The following is a 14397-nucleotide window of genomic DNA, read 5'->3' as shown; positions in this document are numbered from 1 at the left end:
AGAGTTACAGTCTGCCTGACGATCAGCAGTGAGAGTTACAGTCTGCCTGACTATCAGCAGTGAGTTACAGTCTACCTGACTATCAGCAGTGAGAGAGTTACAGTCTTTCTGGCTGTCAGCAGTGAGTTACAGTCTACCTGACTATCAGCAGTGAGAGAGTTACAGTCTGCCTGACGATCAGCAGTGAGAGTTACAGTCTTTCTGGCTGTCAGCAGGGAGTTACAGTCTACCTGGCTGTCCAAAGCATCTGAGAGTGACAGCTGTTACAGCTCTATTTTAGAAAATAGGCACTTCTAGCTACTAGTGACTTTCATTTGCATTTTCCTAATGACTATAGGTGTGAAATTTCTGTGCCTATGTTTGTTAATGATATGTCTTCTTAAGTTTCTGTTCAGATATTTTGTCTTTTTTTTTTATTGGATATTTGCTTTCTAATCATTGGGTTTTGAGTCTCTACATACTCTTGTTAGAGAACTGCATTGGATTAAAAGCTTTAAAATAAAGCTTTAAAATAAAGACCTTTTCAGTCTTTTCATTTGCTTAATAGATACTTTTGAAGGGCAAAGGATATAATTTTGGGAAATATATATGTATATGTATATATATGTATAATGAAACATTTATAAATATCTGTTAAATATATTTTTATATTTTATACTTCATTTTATATTAATTATTTTAATTCATTTATATTTAATTATTTTATCTTATTTTAAATTTTATTTTATAACTTATTTTAATATAAAAATATAACATAAATTTATATTTAACTATTTTAATTAATCATCCAATTCCCAGTGCTTACACAGCAGCTCACAACCGTCTCTAACATTTGTCCCAGGGGATCTGACTCCCTCTTCTGGCATCTTCCAGCACTGCATGTAAATATGTAATAAATTTATTTTTATATTTAACTGTAAAACATATATTTATATAAATATAGAATATGTTTTATAAATATATTTTTACAAACGCATATTTAAATATATTTACATAATTATATAGTTTGGGTTTAGGGCCAGTGGAATGCCTCAGGCTTAAGGTGCTGTTCAGTCCTATGAACCCACATAATGGAAGGACAGACCGACTCTTGCAAGTTGTTCTTCTGACTCCCAAATAAGCACTGTGGCATGTTCCACTCCAGACACATATACATATTTATACTGTTGTATATTCATGTAAAACCTCAGCTTTCCAGGGCCTGGAGAAATGGCTTAGGAATTAAGACCTCTGGTTGCTCTTCCAGAGGACCTAAATTCAAGTCCCAGTGCCTACATAGCAGCTCTCAACCATCTGTAATGCTAGTCCCAGGGGATCCGACTCCCTCTCGTGCCTCGTCCAGCACAGGTGAAGTGGTGGTAGTAGTGAATCTGCTCTAAGCTCCCCACTGGCAGCTGTGCCCCAATGTTGTGGATTCTCAACACACACACACACACACACACACACACACACACACACACACACACACACGCACGCGCGCGCAGCCTCACTTTTAATATGATCTAAGCAGCTCAATGGCTAGGCCACTCCCAAATTTCTACGTTGCTAACACCTCCCCTCTGCTCCTCCTGAATTTTTCTTACTAATATCTGTCTTCCATCTTTGTTACCCCAGACCCAAACAGGGGAGGAGCCCCTGTGGCTGCTCTTCCCTGGCTTTCACATGGCTGTATGCTTTCTTCTCCTGCTTCCCTGGCATAGAGGTTCTAAAAACGTCCTTCCTCTTTCCTGGGTTCCATTGCCCAGGAAATCTAAAGTCTGTCCTCTGTCTCACTGACCAATCATTGGCCACAGGCAACTTTATTTACCAACTAGAGCCAACTGGGGGCAGGGACTCGCGGTGTCTTACATGCAAATGTGCGAATTCCTATGTAATTTGGGAACCCAGTTAGCATACTATAAGCAATAAACCCAATCTACAACACACGAGCAGGCAAAACCATACACACATGAAAATATGTCAAGATTAATAACTTTCTATTGCTAGTATATTAAAATATGAATTGTTTTTGTGTGTTCACAGTATATACTCTAACCTTTCTATTACCATAGCCTTTTAAAAAGACTTTGTGGGGCTTAAGAGATGCTTTAATGGTTAAAAATAGTTGCTGCTGTTGCAGAGGACCTGGGTTTGATTCCCAGAACCACATGGTCCCTCACAGCTGTAATCGCAGTATAGATTTTGCCTTTCTTCTCTGGCTGCCTTTAAAATGTGCTCTTATCACTGATTTTACCTGATGTTACTGTAACATGTTGACGTATGTTTTCCACCAGACCTCTGTGCCTCATATTCCCTCAGCGTCTTGGGTGTTCATAGTTGTTATGAAGTTTGAAGACTTTTAAGCCATGGAACCCCACCCCTCTCTCATCCCCACTCTGTTTCTCCAGATCAGAAATGTAACTGGAGGATGAAGAAGACTGAGTCTGATGAAGCAAGACTCTGTTGATACACTCCTCCTAGACAAAGGGGTGGAAAGAGCAGCCCTTACCGGAGAAAGCCACAGGGCTCACCATACTTCCCAACATTTTTTTAAAAAAGAAAAGAAAAGAAATTTAAGTTGCATGACTATTGGGTCCTTTGTTTCACTGACTGTCCCACAAGTCACCCACACTTTATTTTCTTTTCTGTTTTTTTTTTTCCCTTGTATGTTTCTGATCTGTCTATCACTGTGTATCTATCACTGTGTATCTATCACTGTGTATCTATCACTGTGTATCTGTCCCTGTGACTTCAGGCTACTTATGCTTTGCTTCTCCAGCGTCTAACTCATCAGTACTTTCATCCATCATATTATTTGCCTCTTATATCGTAGGTTTCATTTCTAGAAGTTTAGTGGAAATCTCTTTTATGTTTCTGCTCAACATGGACAATGTTTCTTTAGCTTTTCAAACTATGGAATGCCTGTCATAGTTTTCTTTTTACAAACATTCTTTCTTCCTTTACTATTATTTTTTCCAGTCTTTTCTGGATCAGTATTATTGTTCCAATTCAATTTTCTCTTCTTTTGTCTTTGAATGCTGAATCAGATATTTTGCATCATTGGGGTTAAACCCCCAACAGAAACAAATTAAGATGAGAAGGGTTTCTTTTGGTTCATTATGTCAGAGGCTTTAATCCATACTTTTTGGTTCTGTGCACTAGGAACAGAACATCAGGCTGGCAGGGGTGTGCGTGACAGAGGCTGTTCTCTACATCTACATGGACAGGAATGAAAGAGCAAAGAGATACAGACAGGGCCCAGCTGAGATATTCCCCCACTGGTACAGCCCCTATAACCTGCTTCCTGTAACTGTGTCTCACTTCTGCCCTATCAGGAGTGACATCACCATACTATACATCCATAAGAGGACTAATGTGTTGGTTACATAAGAGCCCTCACAATCTAATTATCCCTTGAAACAAAACACAATAGAAGAGACAAGGGAACTTGGGCTGATTTGGAATGCCTAGTGTGGCCTTTTTAAGAAGAATTGTACTTTGAATCAGTCTTGTACCACCATCCCTGGAAAGAGGGGATACATCTCCAGGAAATCCCAACTGTTACAATGGCATGCATGGAAAAAAGGCCTATCCAAGGGACATAACCAGGACCAATCAGAGATGAAAGGGAGGCTGTAAAAGCTCATCCCCATGAATCAGCAGTACCACTAGATCACCATCCTTTACCCAAGATACCAGTCATGCCATCATAGATAAAGGGCAAGGTTTGTTCCACTGCTTCAATGGTTGTTTCTTAGCTGACAATTGGAGTTAATTGTCTCATATTCCCAATATTTTTTATACAATGTCATAGATCATGGATTCTTATCATATTCTGCTTATTTTTAACCCCATCCTCACCCAGATCATTTTCAACTAATTTAGGAGAAGTTCAAATTATGTTTAAAAGTTTTATCTATCTTTTTGATCTTGCGTGGTCTGAGCCATCCTAATGCTGTGAGCCCTTAATACAGTTCCTCAGGTTGTGGTGACCCGGACCACAAAACTGTTTTCATTGATACTTCATAACAGGAAGTTTGCTACTATTATGAGTCATAATGTAAGTATCTGTGTTATCTAAAGCAGCCCCTGTGAAAAGGTCATGTGACCCACAGATTGAGAACCCCTGAGCTAGACTAAATGAACTCTTCCAATACTGAGGTAAGCAAGACCCTCCTGGCAATTAAAAGCAATGCCCTGTGAATCCATAGAGTTTTGCCCCTGTTCTTTGAAAGTGTCACTTTGACATTGAAAATGACTAAATTATCTAGATGGAAATCTGAGTTTCTATGGTATTTCACAGGTGCCATTCAGAAGGGCTCTTTGCTCTGTTGCCCGCCCGTGGATCCTGTTCCCCTAACTGGGCTGCCTTGTCTGGCCTCAGTGGGAAGGGGATGTGTAATCCTGCAGAGGCTTGAGGTGCAAGGGTGGGTTGAAACCCAGGGGCTCCTCCCCCTTCTCAGGGGAGAAGGGGAGGTGGAAAAGGGGAGGGGCTGTATGAAGGGTTATCTAAGAGGAGGGGGAGCTGCAATTGGAATTTAAAGTGAATACCTAATGAATTAATTAATGAAAAAAAAAATGGAGAGATCTTACTGTTGACCACACAGAGTCTCATGATTCTCATGGGATTTTTCTCCTTTGTCCCCTAAATTTATCTTGAAGGTTTTTTTTTTGTTTTTGTTTTTGTTTTTTTTTAAAAAGACCTAATAATAAAAGTTGTTTCTGAATTCAGAGAGTCTCAGTGTCTGTTATAATCGCAAACTTTATGTAACAGGATTATTTGAGGTAACAGGTAATTAAAACACAGTCAAAGTGGTTAATTTGCCTGGCACAGGAGAGAATACCGCAGTCTTCCCATACAGTGTGATTCTGTGACTAGTAAATGGATGTTCAGAGAGAAAATTGAACTACAGAGTAAGTGACCTCATTTTATTATGTGTTATAATTACAGATGTGTCGAGAGTTTTGCACCCAAACTTGAGTGTTAAACCTGATGACATTTTGGGAAGTTGCTAAGGTATTAGAGACTTAAGACATCACACTGGGTGGCAGTTCATCTCTCTCTGTTGTCTTTACCACCAGACTTCACCTTCAGTTTATATTAATAGCCCAATGATGACTTTTCTTTTTCTGAAGGCATATGTTAGAACCAGAGTTCTAATTCTTCTTTCTCTTCCCAGTATAACTGGGGAGTAAGGAGACAGAATTTAACTGCAAAGTAAATTTGCTTTTGCTTGCATTAGACTGCCCACCATTTCTATCCCCCTTGCATTTCCAAATCAGTTTATATTTTAGGGATTTCCTCTTTTGCAATGCAATATTTTATTTAGACAGGGAAATTTGAATCACCAAGACATCTAGAACAGAAATCGAGATTGCTGTGAGTGAATGTCCCTCTGTGTATCAGTCAAAGCATGAGATCATCTTGAAAGTAATGGTCAAGCCCATAGTTTTCCCAATCTTTTGCCAAGCATTACTAGTGCTTCAGCACATATTGGTGAAAATTGTATCCTTATTCTCATTAGGAAACCATATGTTGCCACCAGAGTAAATGTGTAAGAAGTAAACAAGTTAATATTTGAAACAGCCTTACCAGAAGTTCATTGCTTTTCAGCCCCAGTAGTCACTGCCTGTATTTTCATTCACTGGTACAGTGTGATTTGAGATATAGCCCATAGTATATGCCTAGAATGGGTGAGGAACCTGTGGGGGGGGGGAACATCTCAGCTTCCAGAGCCTGACTGACGATCTGCCTCGCTATATAAACCAGCCATTTGCAAGACGCCTGGTTATCTGGGACGGCGGTGCAAGCCGTCTCCATTCTCAAAGTCTATGATTAGTTGCTTGTCCATATGGAAAACTTTATTCCTTAAAATTAGGTTTGCAACCCTGTTGGCTGTTGTCACTCATTTCTCATTCACATACTTAGCCCTTGTCCCTCCTTAGACCATGTCCTTGTCTACCAGAGCATATTGTGTATAATATGTTCTCTGACTTTCCTAGTGTCTACTGCTTCCTCTTGTAGCCTTTGGCTTTAGAGGAAGTCCTGACACTTCACTCTCTTTGACTAGACCTCACTTACGCAGTGTTTTTCATGAAATCTCCTTAATTTCCTTTCCTTTTATTGAGTCCTGACCCCCTTTTCAAGGCGCTCATATTTTCTCTGTTTTGTTCATGTTCTTTAGACACCCACTGCTGTAGGGAGTGCAGCCTCAGCAGGCTCTCTTAACAAAGTAATTGCACTTTCTGGCAGTTCACACAGGTTGTCTTCATCCCATTTGGCATCTGGGCCAAGCATTGCACACAATGATCGCATGTACCACCTGCAACATTCACCTCTAGCAGGCTTCTCTTTCCTAATATAGCATGACTCTTTCAGAACTGATTCATAGAATATAGGTCAGGCTCAGTTCAGTATATACAGGTAGATTAAAAGTATCTGAACACTCCACAGGACACTTCTTTGGTTTCAAGATACATTTTTAAATGACAGCAGGTGATTTATATATTTAAAAAGATATGTTTGAAATATGTTCAGAAAGTCAATGGAACATACCAAAATGGTTTCCTTTTAAAGTCATAGGGAGTGGGTTCCCAGCATCCTCACATGGAACATTGGATTTCTAGAAACTGGCTGTTGACCTAAAGTGAACAATGTATATCCTACCCTGCTGTTGTCACTCTGAATGACATTGTCACATCATGGGGAATGTAGCCTGTGATCAGTAGCCATTACAGAATAATGTCTGTAGGTTCAAGATTTGTCCCTTGTGAATTTTGAAGGGAGAAATATTTGCTAACCTGCCTGTTTCCTCTGCCAGCAGAAACGTAATGCTCCATCATATTTCTAGCAATCACCCCTCACACTTGCCTTGACTTTATTGGGGTTCCCAACAGCCTTTGAAGGCTAGGTGACTTAATTTGGTGTCGCCTGTACTTAAAGGCTGACTGTTCCAAACACGCATAGGAGAATTGATGAAAGTCTTCCTACTTTCCTAAGCAATGAGGTTGATTAGATAAGCATCTCCATTTATCTATCTATCTATCTATCTATCTATCTATCTATCTATCTATTTACTATTTGTAGATTGTTCTCTTAGTTGTCTGATATCTGCTTAGGGTCTCACCTTGCCCTTCAACCTCTTTTGAGAACAAGACATACTTTTTGGCCTTTTCTCCCTCCACCCAAGCAGACCCTTTGGAGCTGCCATTCTTATTAGTGAGCACCTGGAAAAGATTTGAAATTTGCCTCAGAAGCTGACTTCAAGGGTGATCTGAAACTTGAATACGGTGTCTTCTTCTTTGAGCTTTCCTGTGGCAAAGCCAACGTGGCCGTATATGGCACGCGCCTTTCATGGTCCTTATCCTAGAGAGGCTTCCAGTTTTAGAAACTGGATTATTTTTGGAAGAGTAGGGGAGATAGGAGTCTTTTATTTTTCTCCCCTCTATTGAACTTTCAAGCATAACTAAGCAAATCACTATTAAAGTGCCATCATATGCAGTAGTGCATCATATACAGAGGAGCAGAAGGACAGTGGCTGGAAGGACAGCTCCCTAAAGCCAGACAGGCTTCAGTACACCTACCACACCTATTCACAAAGGACAAACAGGAAATAAGGAAGAAAACCATTACATCAAGGGCTGGCAATCCCAGGAGGCCCCTTGTTTGTCTGTTCTTGGTCTCCAGTGATGTTTCTTTCCTCCACTTCCTCTGCTGGGATCCATCTGTAATGAGCAGAAATGGTTTAAGGACATAGGTCTATTTTCTCTGAAGTTAAATACTTCTCATTCAGACAGATTCTGCTTTTCAAAAGAAACTGACCTATGGCAGTTTCCTACTGTTTTCTGCAGTATGGAAAGAGTTTTAAGATACGTAAAATTAAATAAATAAATAAATAAAATTTTAAAAAGCTAAATACAAGCTGGGTCTCTGTGCCTTTCATAGAAATAGGGAGGGGGCTGAGCAGATGGACATGATGCCGTGTCCGGGTATGGTGTGGAGAGTTGCCTACCACTTCCCTCCTACAGCTGAGCCCGTGCCAATAAAAACACTTCTGATTGAAAAATTTTCTGCTCTTTAAATTATTCTTTTGCTCTGTGATACTGTTCCTAAGGACTTTTCAGAGATCTCCTTTAGTCATTATTGGCTCAGCAGGGGGTGGAATGCTACTTAATTCTCCCTAAATGTAGGAGCTTTGTAGAGCTATTGCTGATCTTTTCAGAACTGGTATTTCGCCTGATAGTGGCAGGGCAAATGGGCAATGCTTTACAATGGAAGGCTGTCTGAGCTTCCAGAAGGGTTTATCATGAATAGAGTTCTGATAGCAAGGACCCATACTAGTGCATTCAATCACCACTCTTGTTCTGTGAGTAGCTGCATTTGTACACAGAGATAAGGCATATTGAATTACAGGGCCACCAGGATGCAAATACACACCAATCTTCCATGTGATTTCCATAACTGAAGGGTGGTGGTGTTAACCAGCTTCATGCCATTCCAGGGCATGGGTGGAATCAAATTAGATTAGCTTTGCATCAACCAGAGACTGTGCTGGCAAACCGCAGACAAATATGGCCATGCTTTCTAAAAGAAATATGGAGGCACTGGTATTTCTGATAAAATGTATTATATAATCTATGGAATCAATGGCGAGCAGAGAAGAACTGAATAAAATTGAAATCTTCAACACTAAGGAAGCAAAAAGAACCTGAAAAGAGGCTATCAGCGTGCTCCTCTCCACGGCCTTGGGCTCTGTTCCCTCCTCTGCAGTTTAATAGCTGTTTGTCCATGCACAGTGAACTGTACTTTTTGAGCTTTATATGTTGAAAACAGAAGAGTACCATCTTGGCCTGCCCATCAAGGTTGCTGCAACAAAATATTGTAAAGTGAGTAGTATGGATACTAGAAATTTGTTTCTCATAGTCCCAGAAGCTAGAAAGCCCAAGATCAAGGCTCTGGCATATTTAGTGCCTGTCTTCCTCAAAGAAGACATCTTTGTCCTGGATCCTCACATAGTGGATAGAAGAACCCTGGTCTCTTTAGCTGATTACAAGGATATTAATCTTACTTACCATGGTGCAATCTTTATAACTTAACCACATCCTCAAACCTCCATGTCGTAGTACATTAGGATTCAACATATGAACCTGGGTGACAAATGAAAGGAAGTGAGGAACATAAACATTTGGATCATAGCTAGTATGTAACTGATCAGCATCTCTGTGATGACTGAGGATAATACAGAGTTTAGCAGAGTGGTTATGGGGTAGATGCGGAGGTTCCAGTAAACCCCGGTAAACAAGAGTGATTTGTTGATTGTTACAGGCAGAAGTAGCAGCCTCCATGCAGAGCTGCCTTCCATTTGCAGCATCTCCACAGCCTGCTGAGCCTGGCTGCCTCTGTGTATGGACAACTCTATCCGACTCATAGCTTCATGGGTCTTTCATGTCCATAGTATTTAGCTTTAACACTCCTGCTGCCTCTTTACCCAGGGAAAATTACACCAAATAAATCTGACTTTGATCTATTTTCAATTTTGGCTGAATTATGGACAAATAATACACTATTTTCAAGTAGTTAGAAACTCCAGGCTACAGAAACCCAAAACCTTTTTAGCCTTTTCAGATCTTGAAAGCAGATGATTAACCATTGTCTGCTGTACATTGGCTTGGGCTTCTTTGTGTTGAACTCCTGGCTCCAACTCACACTCGAATTCTCCCTTTAATCTTATATAGCACGGTTTTTGTATTGCCTTAATTTCAGAAATGGATATTTATACATTGGCTTTGTTATTTTATCAAAACCATGAGTTTTGTAATATTCTGTCCTAAAAGATGCTTTTAACCTAGAGTTGCAAAGCATCGTATTGCACACAAAAGGACTATCAAGGCACCATTTATACCTGTCTATACCACTTGGAACTTTCCTCCCCAATATATCTGTGCAATCAAATTCCATGTTAATAGGTCTCTGATGAGCTAGAAGCCCAGAGAATGCATCCTACTCTATGATAATGTGTTAGCTGCCTGCTGCAGAACTTAATTCAAATTGCTCCAAGCAATTGTTCTTGTTCCAGTGTTCATGCACTGGTTGAGGTTGGCTAATCCAGGCTTGCTGGTTAATTGTAGGTTAACTCCAGCATTGCCCTACATATTTTCATTCCTCTTGAGCCAGCAGGCTAGTTAAAGCCATTCTTCTCTTACTGTGGCAGGATAGCAAGGAATGTGAATGGAAATGTGATACCTCCTTAGTCATTGTATATAATGACTCCTCACTTCCAGACCCATTCCATTGGCCAAGTAAATGAAATTACCATTACAGAAATGCATAGTCACATGTCAGACATTCCAGTTATAGAAAATGACCCAGGGTGCGCATCTACAACTAACCGCATTTGGCTTTCCCAGTCTACTGGGACTGTCAAGAGACTTGGAAGATCCCCCAAGCCTCAGCTTTTCAGTGATAACTTAATTCCATCTCATATGTTCCACATTGCCTTTAAATACTGTGATGGGTTGTGTTTTCAACTTTACAGACCATGGAATCACCTAGGCCTCTGAGTATGCCTGTAGGAGATTATCTTTATTATATTAATTGATCCACTGTGTGTTGCACTATTCTTAGCCTGAGATCCTGGACTTAGTGAACGAAGACGCAGTTCTTTACAACATATACTCATTCATAACTCCCTGCCTCCCACTTGTGGATGGGATGTGACCACTTGCTTCAAGGTCTTCTTGCCTTGACTTCCTTGCCATGGTGGACTTTAACCATGTGCCAGAATAAATTCTCTCTCCCTTAAGTTATTTTTATCAGAATATTTTGGTCAAAGTGAGAAAAAAGAAAAGAAGACAACAGCCTGTCAGATGACAGGCCGTTTGCTTACGTGATGACAGTAGTCTAGCGAGCAAGACAGAGATCTTGGTTCACGTGGATCTCAGTCTAGTCAGAGAGAGAAAGAATGAATTAATAATGTGTATGTGTGCCCTTGCATGAATGAGTGTGTAATAGAAATTTAAAAAGTCAGTGAAGAAGTAAATAGGGCGAGCAAAATAATTCACTTTTCCCGACTGCTGAGATTGTAAGTGGGTTTTCACTAAGGATTGAGGGGATCCCGGGACCTAAAAACTGACCATCGGGATTGAAACATGTATGATTCCCTTTAGTTCCTTTGTGATCTTGGATCTGTTGGATATACCTTAACACTTCTATTGCCACATACACATTTACCAGGGATGGAGTGGCCCTGGCATTGGGAGCTTCCAAGATTATAGTCTGTGAGTTGGCCAATTGCATTTCTTTCTGGAGGTTGGCCTTCTCTTTCTGTCTAACGTGGTTGTTCTATCTTAATTTCTTATAGCCAAGGAACTGAAATCCCCTCACCCACCCCCACCCTCTCTCCCCCTCTCCCTCTCTCTCCTTCTCTGTCTCTGCCTCCCACTCTTCCTCCCCCTCCCCTCTTCCTTCCTTCCTTCCTTCCTTCCTTCCTTCCTTCCTTCCTTCCTTCCTTCCTTCCTTCCTTCCTTCCTTCCTTCCTTCCTTCTCTGGCTGTTATTTGCTCTTACAAGCTATTGCTACCAGTCAGCAGGAGAAATATACATACTGTGGACTGAACGGCATTAGAGTTTCAACCTCTATGTAGATAGAGAGCCCTATGCAAGGGTGTGACTCATTTGTGATCTTAGGACCTGATTGCCACGAATAGTATTTAATCTCTTTGTGTTGTAGCCCAATTTTCTCCTCAGTAAAATGGAGTTGATAATCATGTTGTCAACCTCACAGGGTAGTTTGAACATTAAGGGATTGGATTCAGTGAAAATACTTAGGAAACTCCTTGGTATTAGAAATCCATGTATGTTATCATTTTATTATCTAGCAATGTAATGACTCTGTTACATGATTTTAAAGATCACTTAAACCTCAGGACTCATAGGTTTTTTTTTTTTTATTGTACATTGTGGTGCAAAATGAACAAATAGGGGAAGCTGACTTAGAAAGGAAGGAGCAATGGAGCAATAGGGGGACTCCTTGACATGAGCCTCCCAAGTGTCTGTGTCAGCCAGCAGGGTCCATTTCTGTTCGATGCTGCTCTCAGTACTTCCTCTTAGGTGTTTTCTGGTTTGAGGTCTGGGAGGAATACCTTTTGGAGTGCCTGCTTCAGGTCTAAAGCATTCAAACAAACATAGCTTTGTTAGAGTCTGATCTCCTTTGGTTATTATACCCTCTAACTGAGGTCTGAATTCTTGAAGATGCCACTGGTGTATTATGTCATCGGTGCCAGTGCTGTGCCTGAGCTATGAAAGTGTGAATGGCTTTTACCGTTTTTAAACACTGATAACTGGTGCAGTCCCACCCCTGAATAAGCTTTGCTACCTGTGAATGTCCACAAAAGAGGTCCTTGTGGTCATCTGAGACGTTTGCAGCCATACAGTGAGTCCAGCGCTTGCTGTCCCTGCTGAGAGCTGCTGCTGACAGCTGTTCCTTCTGGAGTGTTCTGGAAACTGATGACAAGATACTGTCTACGGGATTGCTTCTACTCCTGTCTCTTTGAATGATATGCTCTGTCAAGAGCAGTGAGGCAGCCTTGGTAGTTGTTTGTGTTGTCCTAGCCACAGAGGCTCATCATTTAGAGGTTTCTAAACAGCAGTGATTTTGTCCTTTGAATCTGGCTCACTCCTTGTTGTGGGGTTGTTTCATGCATGCATGCATGCAATATGTTTGACAAAAGCCCAAATTTCTAGTTTCTAGTTGGCAGTAGCACCGTCTACTCTAAACCCAAGATGTGACTATCAATAATGTCTGTAAATATTGCCAGATATCCTGAGTGCATTTTCTATTTTATGCACTTACATACTTTTAGTGAGTTTAAAAATATGCCTTGTGTGTTTTTAATAAACTCAAGAACTACAGAGTGGGGATTAGGGAATTATGTGTCTTTTACTCCAAATATCCTAGTGACATGCTTCTCCTCCAGCAACAAACATATTGCAATCCTTTAGTTTACACATGTCCAGAAATAGCACTGAAATTCATGGGAACTCACATACGGGCATAGACTTAGAGTACACACAGGTGTGTGCTTGTGGTCTTTATTACATTTCTGCTCAGTATGGATGAAAATCAAATGGCCAGAATGAATCTGCTTTAGTTTCTTTCCTTGTTTGTTTCCTTGGCTTGTCATCTCTTTCTGGGTTGGAGTATGCATCTCGAGAAGCATGATTAGTGCATGATTGATGGCCTGGATCCCCCTCAACCTCTAGAGCCTTATGCCATGGTCTGTCTTCAGACTGATGCTGTACAGCTGTGAGAAGGACCTCTTAGGGGTATCAATACTTTAAGCTTGAAGTGTGCATTCTTTCATCAAACAAAACCGCCAAATCCTTCAAAATAAAAAATCCTAATACCTAGTTTTTGTTGGGAGTACATAAACTTTGGGTTCTATTGACTTCCTGATGCTATTAAGGACACTGTGACCATGATAATGTTTTTTTTTTTTTATACCAGAGCACCATGTTATTGTACAGTAGAATATGGTGCACACAAAAATGTTTTTATTTGTCAATGTGTGTGATTTACCATTTTTCATAATAAGTGCCTTACTGTTTCACAAATTCATTTTCTATGTTCTAGTACCAGAAAATGTATAGTTGTTTTGTTTTTTATTTTTGCTGGTGATAAAGGTGATGGTATTCTTCATATAAAGCTGATGCCCTTGACAAGATATATAATGATTCAATGACCTTCTTTCAAAATAATACTTTCTCCTCTTAGCAAGATGAGCATGATAGTACTCTTGACATGATTATCAGGTGGCTCCACACCACAGAAGCAATTAGTTCCTGAATATTTGTACAATGTGATTCAGAAACCAGACTTCTCAGAATTGACAAATCATCACCAGGACCTAAGATCGCTAAAGAGAAAAGAGAGTATGTAGGGGACAAATTAGCTCGTTTTTATAGTTACTATTACTATTTCTGGCAGCTAAACATGTTCAAGGCGAAGCATTGTGCTATATTTCATTGTCTCACGATTCTGTGAAATATGTGCTGTTGCTAACCCATTTTCTGTAAATGGAATGTGTTTCTTAAGGAAGCTGGATATAGCTCAGTTGGTAGAGTGCTTGCCCAGCATATTCTCAGTTCTAGGTTTGATTCCAGCACTGCATTAAAAAAAAAATGTGGTAATGAAATCAGTACTTGAAGTGTAAAGAGAGGATCAAAAGTTTAAGGCCATCCTCAGCCACTTAATGCATTCAACAGCAGCCTGGTTCATGATGGTAACTATGGTGATGTCGATGATGACGACGACGATGATGATGATGATGATGATTGTAGCTAAATATACTGAGAACCTTTATATATCTCACCACTAGATAGTTCTCAGCAATATATATATATATATATATATATATATAT

The 14397-nt window shown here is 40.2% G+C and overlaps 1 protein-coding gene and 1 non-coding gene across 2 annotated transcripts in view; both read left to right on the top strand.

Annotated features, from left to right (window-relative positions):
- Positions 1-14397, top strand: part of Cdk14 (cyclin dependent kinase 14) — a 534124-nt gene that overhangs the window by 363844 nt on the left and 155883 nt on the right. The gene's annotated exons all lie outside the window — the stretch shown is intronic.
- LOC115063475 lies at positions 2400-2527 on the top strand. The gene has a single exon (XR_003843349.1).

The sequence above is a fragment of the Mus pahari genome, chromosome 2 (assembly GCF_900095145.1).
Source record: "Mus pahari chromosome 2, PAHARI_EIJ_v1.1, whole genome shotgun sequence".
NCBI classification, from domain to species: Eukaryota; Metazoa; Chordata; class Mammalia; order Rodentia; family Muridae; genus Mus; species Mus pahari.
Note: the sequence above shows the minus strand (reverse complement) of the source record. Positions and strands in the feature narration are given on the sequence as shown.